This window comes from Periophthalmus magnuspinnatus, chromosome 15 (assembly GCF_009829125.3).
Source record: "Periophthalmus magnuspinnatus isolate fPerMag1 chromosome 15, fPerMag1.2.pri, whole genome shotgun sequence".
NCBI lineage: Eukaryota > Metazoa > Chordata > Actinopteri > Gobiiformes > Gobiidae > Periophthalmus > Periophthalmus magnuspinnatus.
Window position 1 is genome coordinate 19,209,022 of NC_047140.1, and position 19,750 is coordinate 19,228,771.

Here is a 19,750-nt window from a genome sequence, read left to right on the forward strand (position 1 = left end):
CAATTTGGACTCTCCTACAGCAAACTGTATATAAAATGAATTCTTTGGGAGATGAATATTGTGTCGGGAGTAAATGACAATATAGCCTTGGCTGACAGTCAAACATGTCAAAATAAAATTAATTCAACATTTAGCTCATACCAATACTTATTTTTTTGGACAGTATTAAATTGCTGTTAAATAAAGTCTAATGGAACATATTTAAATATTATTATATATTGTTATACTGTCTTGTAGGAGATTGTAATTATAAAAGTTCGGACTACTCATTGGTTTGATAGTGATAAAAATCGTGTGCCAGTTGCTACACTAGAAGAAAATGGGCAATTAAAACCTATGATACCTACAATATCGGTGAGCTTCCGTGATGTTTTATAGTGAAGGCATGCACTTGCTGCTCATTCCACCCTTATCTTTTTTTCCCTAGTGTAGTAGAAAACCCCAGAGCCTTTGCCCCGTGTGCTTTTATTGTGAAGGGCCCGTAGTCCGCCCCGTTTGCAGGAGCAGCTGCTGGTGGCTCGTGTGTTTGACGCAGCTGACCAGGAGCGTGTTGCGTGCGTCCGTGCGTGCAGAATTGCTGACAGGACGCACGCAGCTCACTGAAGTGTCTGCAGCCTCGCGCGCTTCACGTACAACACTGGACACGGGAAACCTGGATTACCACCACGGCGAGGTAAGCCCCCCCATTCACTTCTTATTAGTTTAATCGATTACACGTCTTTCAATCAACGTCTTCTAGCAAGTTCCGTGCGTAAAAGCTGAATCGATTTTGCATTTTTGGATGGAGCACTAGACTAGAGCATGGATGTGACTTGTATCCAAAGATGTTGCTCGTTCTGTACTGACTCTTCTGGCATTGGGACAGTTACTGCAGTGGATCCATACGGGGGGAAACGCGAGCCTCTCTCGGTGCAGTGCCCTGTAACTAAATCCTCAAGAGAAACCCAAATATTCACACCGGCTTTTAAGGAATTAGACTTGCCACCACTTTAGACAATAGCAATAACTTTTCATAGTCAAGAAATGAGTTAAAGTTGATAGTACCACTGCCTGTGTTATTCTGAATGAGTAGATATGGTGTCTGTACTTGGTGTGGAAAGCCTGTGACTCCGGGAACAATCCGCTTTAATGGATAGATGCATATGCGGCAAACAGGTGCGGACATTACTGTACACTGGCGCACATTGTTGTCATACCAGTTCTCTTTGATGCTGGAGGACAAATAGTGTCTGGTCACATGTCCTCATCAGCAAATATTGTTTGAATAACACATGAAAATATGTAGTAGGAGCAGATGTGGTAGGCTAAAATGGACTCAAGTAAATGTGCCATTTTAAAGTAATATTACTCAAGTAGAAATACAAAGTAGAGCTCAAAGAAATGACTCAAGTAAGTGATAATATCTATTTGGGCAAACTGTCTCTGCAAATAAAAGAACTTGAGTAACTGAATACTATGGGTTGAATTGCCCTTTTAGATGGGCAGCTTTGCAGTAAATCTATCTGATTCTGGTGTCCATCTTTGACTATGAGCTTTGTCATATTTTAATGGTTATGCTAGACTGGCTTTATTGGTTGGATCATGTCACTGCAAATTATTTTGATTGACAACCATTGTAAGTATGTGTGTACTATCCTATGTGTGGTACTTAAACTATTGTTTTTGGATATGAAACTCTAAGCCATGCAGTCAATATTTAGACAATACTGTTGTCCTTTCTAAAAGTACATATATAACCATTTACCATTTCTACTCTATTTGATCTGAGAGCGTTGCCCTTGATCTTTTGACACTGGAGACCAATTGGAAGTTGTGTCCTTAGTGAAGATGGATTGTTCTTAATTTAGACTTTAGAAATTATGTGAATTGATCTGTTTGCTGCCTAAAACGGGAATGACTATATCATGACTATGTTTATATTTGAGTACACCCTGTATAATTAACAGGTGGTACCTTTTTTACCTCTCATTTTGTTGTTTGCTCCATTGACACTTTAATAATAGCCTATACAATAACTATTCAATCCCCTATTCCCCAGTTCACAACAGCTCTTCAATAGACTCTCTCCCCATAAGTTAAAAAGACAGTATATTGCATCTTTACTCGGCTATGTCCCTGCGTTGCCTCTGTATTTATTATTCTGGTGACATCCACATAGCAGCGCTGTTATGTAACTGTGCAGTAGTGATATTGACACAGTGCTTGTCCATGTTAAACTTTGTTCTCTCCTCTGACAAACTAAACAAGTCCACTCTGAGTCTCCCAATTAGCTACATGTGACCTTTTAGCCACTACTGCAAATAGACACTTGACTGTATATTTGGTGTTGTCAAAGGCATGAAGATTAAAGAGAGAAGATGGTTGAATTTATTTGCGTTGGCCCTGGTTTATTCTTGATCTAGATTTGTTTTGGTCTTGTCTTAGGTCATTTCTGTTGACAGAGTTAAAGGTGCACTATGTAACTTTTTCATTGGGGGGTCTACTGCCATGGAGATGTTTTTGCTTTGATTGGAATGTTCCACAGTACAGTATTATATGATTTAACATGTTTGTATTCAATTACAGGTATTTTATTGTTAAAAAAAATACCTTTAAAAACAGGCGTTCTTACTGTGAGTGAGGTCGCCTCTTCAGAGACTAACTTGGTGGCGTCTCATGCTTGTTTTCATGTAGATAGAGAAGTTTAAAGCTGTACTGTGGAACATTCCAGGCAGCGTAACATCTCCACAGAAGACACAAGAAGCAAGTGGCACCAGTTCACCAGAAAAGTTACATGGTGCACCTGTACACCCCACCCTAAACTATAAACTATAGTGTCTCATGAACCTAACCTATCATCTGTCGGCACTTGAGAGTTCATTCATAATTTTCCCGCTCTAAGGGAATGCCGTAACGTGACGCTAAAACAAGTTTGATAAAATATTAATCTAAACATGAATATTTTATAGAATGTCACAAAGCCAAACCAGTGAGACTGATTTTCTTCCGCGGGGCCTGCTGAAATGTGGCACTTTTTCAGGCTGCTGCTGTTAGAGATATGTTATCAGCACTCCATTTACTTTGTGCATGTTTTACTGACTGTCAACAAGTGTTAGAAGAATGGAAACTGTCCCTCTAAGGCAGAAATTATCAAGGATTTTACACCAGAAAATTCCTTGGAAAATGTGAAGATGGAATTAGTCTTAAATGAGCCTAAATTTGGACGAACCATGTCTAAACACTGGGATAGGATCAACAAGAAAAATGCATGACTAAACAAGGACATAATAAGCAATAAACCTGGCCCAGTGGACAACATGTCATGGCCAACCCAAATAACATATCACGGCCAGTCTAAAGCAGGATTCAACCAGGTTTATCACAGGGCTTCATTTGATAAAAACAACTGATAAGGCCATACCACCTTTTCAATGCCTGATCTCTTCTGATCTCAGCATTTAAGTAAAGCTGGGGCTGTTTAATAATTGGATGGGAGACCAATGTAATACCAAGTGCCACAGTAGGGCAGCAGTGGCTCTAGTCCATATGTTTCTTTTGTCCTTAGCAAGACACTTTACCCATCTCACCTACTATGAATGTAGTGTGTGTATGAGTGACTGGTTAGAGGTGCCAATGGTGCAGATTAACAGCCTCACTCCTGTCAGTAGTAGTATTTTACTATCAGCATGATTGGAGTGAATGAACACCGCAATTTAAAGCTCTTTGCATGTGTTGAAAGGTGCTATAACTTCACTGCATTATCATTATACAGGACTAAACCGAGTCTAAACATGGTTATACCACGGATTGAACTAGATATATAGACATATGGCAGGTGGGGTAAATGACTTTCAGAGCCTTTCCATTGAGTAGGACAGGGACAACAGCCTCTCACCAAAGGTACTCTCTCCGGTGTTGTCTTTCTCTCTGTGAAAATAAACTCAACATCAAAACTAATCCAGCTCTGAACAGGGATTGTATTTTAAATCCCATGTAAAGGAAATTTTGTATGGGACCTGTACCTCAGTTTGGGATTCCTACATACTCTCGCTGTGGTCTTTTCACGTCCAGGTGGAATATTGGCTCAGAGCTGGTGCAGAAGTGCTCTCCTGGTTTACAACATGAACAGAAACACTCTCTCATGTTTATACTGAACATTGCTCCATCTCCACTCGGACTCCAAAGCCCTTGAATCAGTGTGAGGCAGAGGTGAGGAGTTACTGTCTTCATTGACTCAAGTATCATGAACTTCGACCCAGGAGGTGAAGGAGCAAATAAAAACTAACTTTAGTCTATTCATTGAATAACTTGTAAGTATTCATTACTGTGTTGATAAGTGCTTAAAGGTGCTGCACTTACTCCATTTTAAACAGTTTGCAGAGGTCCAAAGTTATTCCACACATTCCTAACGCATTTCTACCATCTCAGTTATTCACAATGATGAAATTATAAGCACGTTTTACAACTTTCAGAGGCCAGAATGGACTTTTGCTGTCCAACAACTAGGATGCTAACAGAGCTCCAGCATTATTGCCTGGTTCACGGTTGATAAAAATGCTTTATAATTAGATTCAGACTGTGCACAGCAGTCTCATTTTAAACCTAAGAGCTGATTTTACAATATATCTTTACTGGGGCAAAACTATATTTACTTCATTACATGTAAAAATCAGGTAGGCTGCAGCCACTTAACAGTACTTTTACTTCATTGAGACATATCCACCTCATCACAATTTTTGATTAAATATAATAATAATAACACTTGGAGTGGCATTGAAGATCATTTGTTTATATTAGTTCCTTTGTAGTAAAACTCATTGGTGATAAGCTTTTTTCTAGCCATGGCTGCTCTAGGGCTGACTGATGGAAAGTGGCTGCCAATTTGAATAAACGGCCGCTCTGATACGTTAACCCATCCACACAGACCAGATGGGTGAAGTGTCTTGCCCAAGGACACAACTTGAGTGGAAGATTGCTTTATAAATTGACAATATATAAGTGTGGAGAAAAAAATATAACTTTTCTCTTATAGCTATTTAAATTGCTGTATCGGCCTGTCTATAGCTTAGTCAGCTTTCAAAATAAATGTTGAAATAAATGCATTTGAGACACACCATTCATTATTGTTATAAAAGTTAAAATCAGTATACTTTAGTAATGGGCTAAAATACTGGTGGGATTTTTATTCAGCCAGTGTCTAGAGTATTTCATAAGTAATAATAATAATAATAACTAAAACAAGTTCATTTCTAGTTATGTTTCCTCTGATAATGTCCCAGAGCAGATCCGCATTATCTCAAATATGTTAAAAATGAAACATATTTTTACCTCAACTCATATAGCCTAAGTAAGAGTACCAATGGAAACAGCTGTTTTTGAAGTGGTTTGATCCAAATCTGCAATTATTCCTGTATAAATCAAAGTTATAAAAGTGTATTGATGTGAGTGATAACCTGTGGAGTGCAGACAGGAGCTGAGGGAGGAGAGCTCAGTTCATTCGTCAATATTTCATCAGTGAGTTTGAGTTACACAGCTCCTCTATGCAGCAGATGTGTCACTGAGCAGAGGAGGGAATCTCAAAACTCTATGTCAAAGATTTTCTAAAGCCAGTTACCTGTCTGTCGTAACATGTTAATTATTGTTCGAGGTGTGTAAGGACATGACCTATAGTTATTGCCTGTAGTTAGATGCATAGGTGTTAAACTTAAGTAGGTTGCTATACAAAACAGAAACCTTCCTTTCTTCTAGTGTTGTCAAAAGTATCAAAATTCAGATACTAATCAATACTAAAACTAGTCTCAAAAATAGATACTCATTTGAGCAAGTATTGATATTAAAAAGTCACATTCACAGGACAGAAATGAACCTTTTCTGAACTGCTTTAGAATAATCTTGAGCTGTATCAGAACATCGACTAGTATACGCCCATGGACCACTATGGGACCTACATGGACGACTGAGGGATTACACAGATAAAAGGCTACATGGTAATATAAAAAAGCATCACATTCTGTTGTCTAAAGAAAGTGTGTTTTTATTATCATCGTGGTATTGTTATCTGTATTGAGTGTCAAGTTATTCCTTAGTATCGAAATGTGTTGCACTTTCACTTTTACAGACCTCCTTTCATCTTCTACGACATTTGTAAGATTGTCGTTTGGCTTTTGTTTTTATAGCCGGATGTTTGAGACTCTGTTTTCACTCCATGTTAATGTTACAAGAGGTTTCCAAGACAACCGTTATGCGTGTCCCTCACCTTGAGCTCCGATTGGTCAGACTTGACTGAAGGGTGCTTGATCGACAGCTCTGATTGGCTGAAGTGGACTTGAGTGTTATGTTATGGCTCTTCAAGGTCTGAGCAGTGGGTACATAGAGTGAAATTATATGTAAAGGAGCAGTGAAAGAGGGGAGTTTATGGTTGAAGGCATCCGATATTATTCATGATGATTCCTTGCTGATTTGCAGGATTGGCATGGCAACGGCCCTCCATTGCTATAGCAGTAAAACAGTTGAAATCAAAGTATTATATATTTTAAATGGGGAAAGGCCTTCGCAAATTCAGGAATCATTTGTCCTACATTGCTCTATCTATTTTTTCCCCAATGGCATCTTGAGAAACATCTTGAGAATCACCTGCTTTATTCAAAATGTATTACTTAAAAAAAATACTATTGGTTCAGCATAGACTTTGGGCAGCTGTAGTGTTGTTAAACCTTGGATTGATGTGGTGTGTTGTGTTTTTTCAAGGTCTGGGCACACAGTGGCTTCCTGATCAGGGTGACATGTAAACACAGCACTGAAAAGAACATTTATTCTTTGGTGATTGATGTAAACTCGCCTCTTTCTCAATCTCTCACTTCCTCTCCCTCTCAACTCTTTGCTCTCGCTCTCTCTTTCTGCCTTTCCCTCTCTTTCTTTCTTTCTCTTCTCTGCCCCCTAATCCTCTCTCCATTTCTCTTCAACTTTTTCTGTTTCTATCTATCCCTCCATTCTGCCCTCTCTCTCTCTTTGCCTCTCTCTGTCTCTCCTCTAGTCCTCTCTGTTTCTCTCTCTCTCTTTCTCTGCCCCCTTCTATCTTTGCCTTTCTCTCTCTTTACTCTTTCTTCTCTCCCCTCTTTTTCCTACCTTTCCTCTTTCTATAAATACATTTTCCATTCCTATCACCCATTGTCTCTCTCCTCTTCCCTCTCTCCCCCTCCCACCTCCTTCCCTCTCTCTCTCGCTTCCCCTCCCTCTCTCCCCCTCCCTCCCTCCCTCCCTCCCTCCCTCTCACTTCCCCTCCCTCTCTCCCCCTCCCTCCCTCTCTCCCTCTCTCTTCCCCTCCCTCCCTACCCCTCCCACCCTCTCTCCCTCTCACTTCCCTTCCCTCCCCCTCTCTCTCCTTCTCCCTCCCTCTCTCCCTCTCCCTCCCTCTCACCCTCTTATTTCCCTTCCCTCCTCCTCCCTCTCTCCCGCCCTCTCTCTCCCCCCCTCCCTCCCTCTTTCTCTCTCCTTCTCTCGCCCCCTCCCTCTCTCTCCCTCCCTCTCTCCCTCCCCCTCTCTCTCCCTCTCCCTCCCTCTCTCTTTCCCTCTCTTTAAACAGACAACAGCAGCGTGGACAGTTGTTGTTGTGTGAGATATTTTAATAGGAAGCCTCATGTGTCTGTGGTCGTCACGTCTCGGGCTGAAGTGACATGATCAGGCCACACTGTAGGGTGACCAGGCCGTACACACTCACAAAACAAACAACAACAACAATTACAACTGCCTCGAAATATAGCTTTTCCATTCTAGGGTCACAAAACAATTACGCTGTGGTGAAAGAAGTATTCAATTCTGTTACATAAGTGCAAATACCCAAGTAAAAGTAAAAGTATCACTCGAATAAATTAATCTACTTAAGTAAAAGTATTAAAGTACCCATTTGAATATGTACTTAAAGTGTAAAAAGGAAAAGTATTTCACAGAGATTTTGAGCTCTATTGAAGCTTCAAACGTAGTGATTCTGATAAAGATTTGTGTGTATATTTTTGTTTTCTCAAATTAGCCCCCAGCCTTTTTAGCAGGTCTCTTACTTTTACTTTTCAGTCCAGTTCAGAAAAGTAGTGGAGTAGAAAGTACAGATACCTGCTCTCAATATAGTGAAGTAAAAGAAAAAAGTATCCATTTTAAATTCGAAAGTACAGATACTAACATTTATACTGAAGTGCAGTACTTTACTACTTTTACTCAGACTGAACATGCACTTATTTGGCACATTAAGGTGGCAAATACAGTATATCTGAACTGAGCTAAGTTACAATAAATATTATCTGACAATGAACTCTCTCCATATTATGTAAACAATAACTATCACTTCCGTATGCCAGTCCCAAATCTAGATAAATTATGATAAATGTGGCATCAGAAAGTCAAAAGGGAAGAAGATAAATCACAATATCTTCTTTTACATGATAATCGTCATATTTCTGATGATTTAAAGGTGCACTATGTCACTTTTCTGGCCTTTTTTTGTCTATATGGAGATGTGATTGCTTTGCCTGAAATGTTATACAGCTTTAAACTTTCAACCGCATTCATTTAGGGGCGTTTTAATTGATAAAAAATGCACTGCGTGGGGTCACCTCTTCACAGATCTGACCTATAACTTGACCTTCTGCCCTCAACTGCCTGTCTCCAAGGAAATTGACAAGTTTTATACTATACTGTGGAACATTCCAGACAAAGCATTAACATCTACTGGAAAAGTGATATTGTACACCTTTTAAATATTTGATTTATCTCCATGTTGGATTCACTGAAAATTGCTTGACTCTGTACTTTTACAATGTCACTACAACAAAACATGACATTATAAGAAACCTTTTTTTTATAATGTGATGCCTCTATAATTTTGCATCTATAGTTAAATTATGTCTTAGTATATATAGATCTGAATGATATTGTTTACTGCGTCGCATAGTCCCGCTGTTATGGTCTGTCTGCTGTGGTCCTGTTATAGCCCCACTCGGACACAGGCCCCTGGGGTCCCGCTGTGTGCTGTATTCACACGAGGATTCTTTATGGCTCTTAAAATGGTGGGATTATCACATGGCTGCTTATGTTCACGTTTAACTGCCACATCCTTAGACTCAATTATCAGCTGGTCTTGTCATGGAGTTATATTGGGAAGCTCAGTCACTGGCTCCTCTGCACTGGAGTCAAAACATCCCCTCTCTCTCTCTCTCTCTTCTACTGTCAGGATGAATTGTCTAAGCACAAAGGAATCCATGAGGTGCAGTGGCTGGGCTGGTTATCTGAAGATGGAATTAGATCATACAAGTCATACACTGACACAGACTTTCTCAAATAGACTGTGACTACTGTAGGTAGAGAGCTCATCAGACACTGCCCACTTTGAGGCTCCAGAAGTACATTTCACTTTTACGTCAGCCATGTTATGGACATTTTTCACCACATGGTTAACCTGCATTGTGCCTTTAAACTCTTAATATTTGACATTGTGGGAGAAATCTTGATGGGATTTGACTATTTAGCACCATTTCTTTCATTTAAACTTTTGTGGTGGCAAAGAGGTTACCATTCCTTACCAAAAATGTTGTAAATCATACATTTGTAAACTTCTCCTATTCAAAGATTTCTTGGGTTTGAATTATCCTTCTTGTGAATAATTGGGTTTCTGAATGTCTTTTTTATAATTCCTGTGAGTTAATATTTCAGGATATGCTCCATTTTAGGCCATAGTTGCTAGGCCTGTCACAGTAACACATTTGAAAGTACGATATGTTGCTGAAGTAAATATAGATGATGCCATTATGCCACTGACACGATAACCCTAAAGCAGGATTTACCCCCTCATGTTCATTAACAATACTGTACATATAGAAATCATAGACTACAGAAATAACAAAAAGTTCCCCACTACTATAAAGAAAAGTTCCCAAGATAAATATTGATCCACAAAAATTATAGTTCCCCCTTTCAAGTGTTTTAATAGTGCGTATTTGAAAAAATCGTATTCATTATTCTTTGCCAAATCTGTTCTGGCAACAGCTACTTTTTAAAAATCTCCGAAGCAGTTTATAGCTATTACTTTTATTTCTAATTTGAATGTCTGGTTTTATACTATGTTATATATGCTTGCCAATTTTTGCATTTTCTTACAACTGAATCTGTTTGGCTATAATTATCTGAGGAAGCTCTGATTTATTACAGATGATTACAGGCACATTCAGTCCTATTACATTACATTGCATTGCTCTTTTCCAAGTTGTTGATCATAAATTATGCAACAGTATTTAAAAGTCACTGGGGGTTATCTCATGTTTACTTGGAGATTTGAACTCTCGTCTCCTCCATGTTAATCCCAGAGTTCCTTGGACTGATCCTGGTTCATGGTCCTGATCCATTTTCAGTTTTGGACCAGGGCCTGAACAACCTTTGCTCTGAGGATGTATCTGTTTGGGCAAACTGACAGCTAATTCACATTCTTATTACAGCGGCGCTAAAATCCTAGTGCTGCAGAAAATGCTGGCCTTGGCTCAGAGACAGTGGGGCTAAAGCCAGGAGTGGAGTGGACCTTGAACTTGTAGTAAAAGAGATGTTTTTGGATCCTTTTTTACAATCAATCATGAAGTCATAATGTAAATGCAGGAATTAGATTAATAACTGTAAGAAATGCTGCAGTGTTGGGGGTCAAAACATTATTTCATAACAGTGTCCAGATGGATACCTCTGAAACCTATTGGATCATTACTGGATGAATGAGGGATTACTCTACTTCAACACCTTTGAATATTGTCTTTATTTGCTGTAAATGAAAAAGTATAGGTTACTATGGTATCTCTGCTTCAAAATATTTCTTAAATAATCTAAACTGCTACTCGTTGTCATGGCTTCCCTCGTCTTCAGAGTGGATCTGGTCCAAACTGTCAGAGTTTTATGAACACGCTCAGATATGACATAATCTTATGGCGACAGACTTGTTTATTGAATCTGAGTGGTCCAATTGGGTGTAACTTTACAAGGAGATTGTTGAAAGCCAACTCTATAATTTTGTGCACTGCTGTTGCAAGATTTGTGATTTCAGAAACTTGTCCAATATGAGTGTAATCCAATTTATATTCAGATTTGTGTGATGAGTGTCCAAAGGAGTTGTGGATTAACTAATGGTGTTCTGTGAGTGTATCTTTGAGAACTAAACCCTAAATACAGACTTTATTCTAAGCTTTATCTTTTAAAGTTGATAAATTTAACAAATAACATGAATATGGTTTCGTTTTATTCTTGTTTGACATTGATGGTTTTCAGATGTGACGATGTGATACTTTCAGATGGGGGGCAAGAGCCAAGTTTCCCTATTGATAACATTGTTCTTTGCCATGAAATATCCACAAGACACGCATAAATGTTGAACCTGGTATTTTCTATTATTAACTAGACCCAAGAACTCACTGTATTACAATTCTTTTAAGGTCTTCTATTCTAAATGCTTGTGCTTTTTTGTGCTTTTTTACTTTTGATTTACACCTGATTTTGGTTAGTTCTGGTTTACTCTCCTCTTTTATCACTGCTTTTAGTCCCAATCTAGACCTGGTTTAGTCCTGGTTTATAATCCTAACTGAGCAGGTTTATTGTTCTGGTGCATTCCTGGTTTAGTCCTAGTTATTTAGTTATTTCTTCAAGATTGTTTCCGGATCTCTTGGACATGTTTAGCTGTAAGTTTGAAATTCCCTCCTGATACTTTCAGATGGGGCAAGAGCCAGATTTCCCTATAGATAACATTGTTCTTTGCCATGAAATATCCACAAGGCATGCATAAATGTTGAACCTGAGCATTTCTACTATTGACTAGACCCAAGAACTCACTGTATTACAACAAAAAATTCAACAAGCTGCCCCCCATTAAATAATATTGACCTAGAATGTAGTGATATCATATGAAAAACACAGCAATTACTTGGATATCTCTTGTCTTGAGTAGGAATCGCTATCTGTAGATGATAACTAATTAGCCTATTGTATTTCAAAATCATCAAACTCTATCGTTAAAATTGAAATGGTAGCATTGTGACAACATTAAGTGAAAGTATCCAAGCCACAGCCATTGTCTAAACTACACGAATGTCCATAAACCTTGTCCATTACCAGCATGTTAACAAAGTAATCCTATGGGAGCCAATAACTAAATTATACATCTCCTTTTATGCCTCTGTTTGAAATAAACTTCAAATATCTTCAATGGAGGAATGTGTAGAATCCGGCGCAGGCACAGAGGCTGTTTATGGAGAGGTCCTGGGATGTTGGACCATTTGGACCCAGGGGGGAGGGGTGACTCAGTTAGGGGGGTCTGAGCTACTGGCCTGCCCATGTTTGGAGGTGTTTTGGTGGGATCCGCACACAGGGAGCTCTGGGTAGCTTCTCTGCGCTGTCCCAGTTGTTGACAAAGCAGAAGTCAATGGGAGTGTTATGTAAGCGCCCCATAGAGCGACAGGGGCGACAGGGCGATGGACGGGAGCCTTTTGTGTGCATGTTTTAAAGCATTCACTGTGGCTTTGTATACAACAGGGGTTCTCAAAATGTGGTGTGGTGTGGTCCTAGTTTCAATGTTATGGTTCAGTTTAGTCCATGTTCTGGGGTAGACCTTGTTTAGTTTTTGTAGCCCGGTTTCAATTATTTTAAGGCCTTCTATTCCAAATTTTGTGCTTTTTTAGTTTTGATTTACACCTGATTTTGGTTAGTTCTGGTTTACACTCCTCTTTTGTCACTGCTTTTAGTCCCGATTTAGAGCTGGTTTATAATCCTAACTGAGCAGGTTTATTGTCTTGGTTCAGTCTTGGTTTAGTCCTAGTTATTTAGTTATTTCTTCAAGATTGTTTCCTGATCTCTTGGACATGGTTAGCTATAAGTTAGATATTCCCTCCTGTCCTATAGTTCACACAGTGCAGCCTGGTACCACTCCTCATTGTTTATTTATAGCAGTGATCTGGAGTCTGCCGCTGATAAATGTGTGTTTTTTTCTCCTGCTGCAGAGGCTCAAACAGGCCGTGCATCACCGCTCCATCCTCACTGTCTCTGTCTGAACACTCAAGTGTAGCTGACGTTTATTGGAAAGCCCAAAGATGAGGTCATTTCTCAGTGATTTCATGCATTAAATCAACTCTTTGACATGTATATATGTGTTTCAAGAGTGTGTATACATCTGTGCATTATCGCAATATTGTCTTTTCAAATAACCTGAGAACATACAGAAAGTCTACTTTGACAGCGGAAATCATAGTGAGCCTTATTTATAACTGTGCTATTTAAGAACCATTATGTGTGGTCTTTTATTCATCACCTGCTTGTTTCCATAGACTAATAGAAGAATAATCCACAGTATGGCATTAATCTGTTTAGCTTTTGTTAAATTCCAGGTGTCGTGTTGCTTAAAAATACTTTGCATTCTCAACTGCTCGTCTCCATGAAGTTAGACAAGTTTAATGCCCTACTGTGGGACATAGATATAGCAATAATATCTTTGTGGAGACAAGCAGGTAAAATCAGAAAAGTTACCCAGTGCAGCTTTAAATGACACTTGCATTTGTTTGCTTGGTTAAGAAAATGACATATAAATTAATATACCTGTGACACTTGCAAATAAACTATAAGATATATAAATGTGTAATGTGTAGTTGTATAATGATATATAAATGCGTAATCCTATAGAAGAGTATCATAGTGTTGTTACGATACTAAAATTTTAAACTCTATTTCATACTAAGGAATAGATTCAGTACTCAATACCGGTTCTGATACCATGATGATAATGAAACACCACTCTTTCTTTAGACAATAGGATATGATTTTCAATACTTATGCTATATTCTTAGTACTTTCTTATATATTACCATGTGGACTTTCATCTGTGTAATCCCTCAGTCGTCCAGGTAGGTTCCATAGTGGTCCATGGGCGTATACTAGTCTGCTCAAGATCATTGTAAAGCTCATTTCTGTCCTGTGAATGTGACTATTTACAATCAATACTTGCTCAAATGACTTTAGTATCAATTAGTATCAGATTTTCTACACCATAGTACATTATAACACATGGTATGTTCGCTTATATGTTTTTTCTTGTCTCTTGGTTTTATTAAGCTGATTAAGTTACTGCTTTTTTAAAATCAACTTCATCATGGAAAATCTCAGCCATTTTGTCTGGACTATCGAGTTTCTATTTTCACAAGAATAGCTGTGAATCTTGTGACAGGCCTTATTTAGTCCTGATGGTTCATTACCATTTTTGTACATCTCATATAAAGTCAGTCTCTGGCTTTCAAATAGGATGCAACCTTTGTCACATCAATATACCGTATGTACCATGTGCAAATAGTAAGTGTATTTGACCAGAAATAAAACCAAAATAAACCACCTCAGAATCAATATAGTTTGCAATTGATCAATTGGTCTATGTTTGAGGCATAGTGAGCTAGCTTGCATGCTGGTGTGCACAGAGCCTATTAGTTAACAGCCATCTTAGACTGTTTTACCAATCGGAGCGTTGTTTTCACATCAGTTTGGTCCATGTTGTTTTACGGAGTCTTCGTGGGTGGCTGCTAATTTCCCACATTGGTCGTGAGACAGTGCTATGGTGTTGCGTTCCTGACACTTGATGTTTGACTTTTTTTAATAAACGACGACTGACCTCTGGGTTCTTTTCACATTATAAGATCCACAAGTGCTTCTCATCACCACTGAGGTATCCAGTCCAAACCAGTAGCGCATTCCTCCAGTGTCCCGCCTGTTTCAGATCAGCTATACTGGGCAGAGGGGGTAGAGCAGTAGCCACAGGTTTAATAAGACGGAGAGGAGTAAAATAACACTAAATAATAATAATTCAAGTAGAAATCAAAGTTGCGATCCAAAAAAACAGTTTGAATCATAGGCAATTCACCAATAATTCACCATTTGTGGAAAATAAAATAAACTAAAATGTTGTATTTGTGACTTGTCATACTCTTGTGGGGACATGTAGTTTTATTCAGGTAGTTGTACTATCTTCAAAGTGAATATTCAAGTAAACATAAGAAGTATTGTGTGCAAAAACTACTTCAAAAACAATTCAAAAACATGTGCATGATAATAGTAACTTATTTCAACCCACGTTAAAAATTCTACTCAAGCAAGGATATATTGTTATAGAAATTAATGATACTTATGTAGAGAATATTTCCTAAAAAAAATAGAGCATTTGCAAAAGAATAAAATAACAAAAATGTCAAATTTTTGCTCCAAATGCTTTTACTGACTGATCTCTCAATTTAAAAGACTAAACACTTGCGCTGATCACTGCCAATGAAAAATTACTGAGAAATATAATTACTTCAAAACATGATTTAAGTATAGGCTTTATATAATTGGATCGATATAACTCAGTACCCATCCCTGGTAGTAGGACAGGGTGAGTATGGCGTTGTAGGATTTTTATGATGTGGTCGCACAGTTGTTGAGTGGGTGCCACATTCCCAGGTGGCATGTGGTGACAGCTCCATCTGGGCGCGCCTGGTGTTGAAAACAAACATTACCCCCCAGAGAGGCCTGGTCCAAGGTCAAAGGTGGGACCATCTTTATACCCCCCTCTCTCTGCACAGAGCGGACCCTCACAGCTCAAACGGGACGATACAGACCGACGCTGTGGAGACTGGGGACTGTTAAGTTTGTCAAGCGCGTCAACAAGTGGGTAACGCTTTAAGATGGAGTAGTCTATGGGGATGTGCTTGTTTTAGAAAGATATTTTGTTTAAATTGAAATGGATTTACTTGGATGTGTTGAGCTGAAGTGTTTGAACTTTGCTGTCTGTACTTAAACCGATGTGGGCTGATGTCTGACCTCATACCAGTTTATAATTAAGTGACAGGATTCGCACTGATGCTCGAAATAGTTGGTTGATGATGGAGTTGAATTGTTGTGTACTCGATATCAGATATGCAGTGACGCATGTGATACATTTGTTTGTTCTTCGCATAAAAATTGTGTTGTGTTGAGTTCACATTTATAGCTTTATATTTAAATTCAGTACATGTTTGAGAATGAGAAATTAAATTGAATCTAATTGTTCAGTTAAAAAGTGTATTCATTAATTGCATGTTTGATTTAAAATAACAATTATAAGCTATGCACACATTTTTCATATTATGTGGGAAAAGTTCACATGTTCAGATCATAGCTGAAGTACACTTTGTTTAATAATTTGACTTGTTGGCAACTTGTTTAATACACGGTAAAGAACTAGTTTAACAACACAAGTAATAGTTTATGATTTCTGCCAGCTATAAAGACCATAACAGTACTTGTTTATATGTGCTGCCCCTTTTCTCACTGGTGTCACAAAATTCATTCAAGTGTAGAGTAAGTCATTGTTCAACCAACACCAGCTTTAATGTTCCAGACTACTTAAAGGTGCACTATGTAACTTTTCTGGTGAGGGCCTGCCACTATGGAGATGTTATTATATTGCCTAAAATGTTCTGCAGGATGTCATTAATCAATATCATTGTGCACAAAGACAGGTCCAAGCTACAGGTCGGATCTATGGAGAGGTGACCCAGCTCATAGTGTGAGTACATGTTTTTCAAGTTGTTCGTTCAGAAATAAAAATACCTGGAAGTAAATGGAAAATATATAAATTTACTGCCATACTGTGGAACATTCCAGGCAAAACGATAACAACGCTAGATTGGCAACCCCCCACAAGTTGCACAGTGCAACTTTAAGTAAGATTTTGCTTTGCTCCTTTCACCCTCCTCTGTGAGAGAAACACTGTACGTATACTTTATCTCTACTATTATCTTTACTGTGAACAATGCAGCTAAATGCAGTGTGTGTAAACTCAACTGCTGAACTTTGATCAAAGAGTTTCTGCCCCAAAGCCGTTCGCCCCAGGACACAGTGTGCACAGGGAAATTACAGTCGAGTTTCATGTTTGACTTTTGACCTGGTCGATACCGGCTCTTCTGCTTACTCTCAAACCTTATAGTTACACACATTTTTACTTTATAGTAAAGTCTAAGTCTACAGTCATTTGAAAAGGCTTAACAATCCTGTTGTTCATGATGTTTGATTGCAGCTAAAAATTGTCTTGACTAGACAAAGATTATTGCTCATCTGGTTCCCCAATTTCAGTTTGGCCTGGGTTTATATCTGGTTTTCGCATTGGTTTGTATCACTTTAAGTGCGAATGTAGTCTTCAAATAAATTAAAATGTCTGTCTTTATTCATATCAAGTAATAAAATAGAAAATGAAAACTTACGCAATAAATAAGAGGGAAAGGACAGAAAATTAAAAAAATAAATAACTGAGGTTCCAATTTTTTTCATTTCCTTTTTTTAAATATACTCCCTTTTCTCCTCCCCTTCCCTTTCCTTCCTTTGCCCTTTTGTTTGTTTCGTTGTCAGATAGTAAATTTATTTGGATTATAAGGATTTATATAGGACAACAGCAGAAAGGAGAAGTTAATAGAATGTCTTAGCTGAAGATTAGGTATATTGTAGTATTTATATAAAAGGCTGCCTTATAATACATGAATGGACCAAACTTTTTCCTCTAGTACGAATAACTTTTTAACAGTGCTGGAGATGAATGTCTTATGTGTCTTTCCTCTGTCTCTTCCTAAAAAGGCCAGAGGAGATGTGTGCTCCTGTCTGTTTACTCTGCTCCACTCTGCTCCTCATCATATTCTCAGTATCTATAACACCCACGTCTTAAATCAGTGTTTGCTGTCGACCTTAAAAAATTCTCACATGAATTTTATCAATGAAATCTGAACAATTTAGCTTCTAAGGCATGGAGTTAATAATTCGATTTTTGTGTTGAGAAATAAAAGACAATACAATGGACCAGCTTGATGTTCTGTGGTTGTTCAGGAGATATTGTGATGGCTTATATTAAATACATTTACATTTATCTGTCTGTCAGGGTAGTTGTATTTTGGTATTTGTTTGGTTGCTAAAATATGCTTAGCAAGACAGTCAACCAGCCAAATACCACTGACCACTTGCTTGTCTCTTTGTAAATGTCATTGTTTTACCTGCATGTGCCAAAGTTCAATTTCATTTATTCATTAATAGATGTTTTTACTGTTTACAAAAACTACCTTGAAAAACATGCATTGTTACAGTGACTGGGATCATCTCTACATAGATCTGATCTGTGCCTTGGCCTGGTGGTTTCAGCTGCTTGACTCCATGGAGATCTAGAGGTTAAATGTGATATTGAAGAACACATCAGGCAAAGCAATAACATCATCATAGAGACAAGCAGATGTTGGGCCTTCCATCAGAAAAGTTACATAGTACATCTGAGTATTAAAGCAGTAAAGTATTAAATGCTAAATCATAATCTTGGCCCAATTTCCAGTATGCACTGGTACGTGTCCTCCCAAAGCTATCCAAACAACAATTGTGTATTGAACCAAAACGGTTGGTACTGCCTAAAGTAAAGCTCCTTTAATATTGGCACTCATTCTGAAACTGTTTGTCAATGTATTTTTGTGCTGATCTCACCCGCAGCAGTCAGGAGGGACTTTCATGTTTCTCACAACAGAATCTTCGCCTTGTCTTTGCTGCAGTGTCCTTCAATGGTGGAGTTTCTGCTCTTTCTGGTTGAATGTTAATGGCATGAACTAGAATATTTTGTATATACACGGGATTATACGTTGTGGAAAATGTAAATATTTGGAAGTGATGGCTTATGATTTCAACTTATATTTTATACATAAATTTGATACTGATGTTTTTGTTGAAATTTAACAAAAAATGTTTAACCTTAAATCAATATTTGTTTTGTGTCGCATTTTACAAGTATACTTAATATAATACAAACATTATATTATGGCCATGACTAATTTATTGTCTCAGCCAAATTTACTAGGATGCTTTTAAACCCATATAAACGAAAAACATTGATGTACAAGAAAGCGCATCCTACTTACTGTCTTTAGTTAATTTAAAAGTTTGCAACAGTCTAAATTTATTCCTCACCTTTTAATGCATCGCTCGCATCCTAATTATTCATCACGTCATCACTAACAACAACTAGCATGCTAACAGTGTACTAGCATTACATCCTGGTTTGTGGATGTTAAAAAATGCTTTATAATTTGATGTAAACTGCACACGGCGATCCTCCTTTATTTTACTTAATTATGTGACAAACACAGGTACAGCCCCTTTAAATTAGAGGCATTTTGTGACAGTGACGGGACAGCACCAAATGAACTTATTTAGGCTAAAACTGCATTGCTTTGTAATGTCTTCACTTGAGTTCACTTGAGGACACAGAGTAAGTTGTCTCTTTCGGGGTTGAGAGAATGGGATGAGGGTGATGGGGGCAGGAAGTGCATTGATTTTACTACTGGCTGATGGTGAATAAATCTGAACTTTTTGACGCTCTGGGAGGTGAGGAGGAAATTTTAAAAGCCTTTTTGCTCCTTCTGCTCCCCGGGGGAATGTTTGGCCCTTGTCCCATTTTCCTTCATCCGTTTTAGGCCCTGGACTCTGCTTGTGTTGATGGAGCGTGGGGAAGGGGGTGTTAGTGAGTATGGTTGTCAAAAGTTTCGAATGTCAGATGCTAATTAATATTAAAAACAGCTATCAAAAGTCGCTACTCAAAAAATCACATCACTCTTTCCTGAACAGTTTTAGGATTATTTTGAGCTTCAGAACCACATGGTCACATAAAGAAACTACTCTTTTGTTGTGGAAAATGCAGTCTATTTATCATTGTGGTATTTGTCGTAGAATAAAATGAAGTAGC

The 19,750-nt window shown here is 38.2% G+C and overlaps 1 protein-coding gene across 7 annotated transcripts in view; it reads left to right on the forward strand.

Moving 5' to 3' along the window:
• Nucleotides 1–542: 542 nt before the first annotated feature.
• LOC117382106 (sorbin and SH3 domain-containing protein 1) overlaps nt 543–19,750 on the forward strand; it is an 85,922-nt gene continuing 66,714 nt past the window's right edge. For 3 of the 7 annotated variants that reach the window (XM_055227058.1, XM_055227059.1, XM_055227057.1), the window contains exon 1: nt 545–673. The gene's annotated coding sequence lies outside the window, so the exon portion shown is untranslated. Of the gene's footprint in view, nt 674–19,750 lie in introns of all 7 variants that reach the window. The other 4 variants (XM_055227053.1, XM_055227055.1, XM_055227056.1 and 1 more) reach the window with 3 other exon arrangements.